The sequence below is a fragment of the Gavialis gangeticus genome, unplaced genomic scaffold, assembly GCF_001723915.1.
Source record: "Gavialis gangeticus isolate Ggan-Ray unplaced genomic scaffold, GavGan_comp1, whole genome shotgun sequence".
Taxonomy (NCBI): domain Eukaryota; kingdom Metazoa; phylum Chordata; order Crocodylia; family Gavialidae; genus Gavialis; species Gavialis gangeticus.
The window spans coordinates 41,162,803-41,163,772 of record NW_017729031.1 but is presented as its reverse complement, the minus strand read 5'-3'; positions in this window follow the sequence as shown (position 1 = coordinate 41,163,772).

The window sequence follows — 970 nt, the reverse complement described above, 5'->3', positions numbered from 1 at the left end:
CAGATGCTTTCCAGGTCACTCAAGTGCTTTGACTTAATCATAAAGTATCACTGGCTTATCCAAAAAAATCTAATAGAGGCAAGAAACAGCATGGAGACAGAGGCCCAGTATGGTGGAGACTGGCCACACAAATATTTGCAGATCCTTAAGTCATCTAATAGTGTGTGGAATACGTATTGTGTTGGTAATTTACCCCATTTCCATATTTTTCAGATGGTGGAAGCTGGAGCCATTTCTCCCGGCTGCTGGTCAAACCAACTGGTTTTAAAACCGTAGACTTGTATGTCCCTAAATCTGCAAGAAGAACAGATTTAGGCAATGAGCTACAGGATGGATCTTCAGATTCTTGAATATTGACCCTTCCAGTAGCTAAGGATCCTTTTCATTTAGCTCTATCACTTTAAGATGCTTTTGCTTGGAAAAAAAAAAAAAAAAAGCCCACCAACCACATTTCCAGAGAGCAGGGTCTTGTGGAAAAGGCACTTAAGTGAGTTGTCTCATGAGATCTGAGTTCTAATCCCAGCTCTGGCAAATAGTCTCTGGCTCTCCTTGGATGGATAATTAATCTTACCATGCCTCTGTTTGCTTTCTGTAACAGAAAAATATATTCCTTCTTGGTCCCACAGTTTGTTGGACTTGGACTGTAAATCTCTGAGGCAGCTGCTGTTTCATACTCTTTGTACACACACCGCAATGGCGAGGGATGTGTACTCGGTGGAGTGAGAATACATGTGTTCTTGAATTGCTTTGTCTAACCCAAGTAAACTAATTTGGTTTTAAACAGCAGTGAAAGCAAGGAAACGTCTTCTTTCAGATTAACAGCTCCAATTCGACCTACGACTTTCCCATTGCCTTTGACTCAAGCTGTGAACACAAGTTAAAACCCAAGTTTCCTTATTTTGGCTGCTCTTTTAACCTATGTTAGCAATCTCATAGTTTCATAGTTGGTTGGGTCGGAAGGGACCTGAGC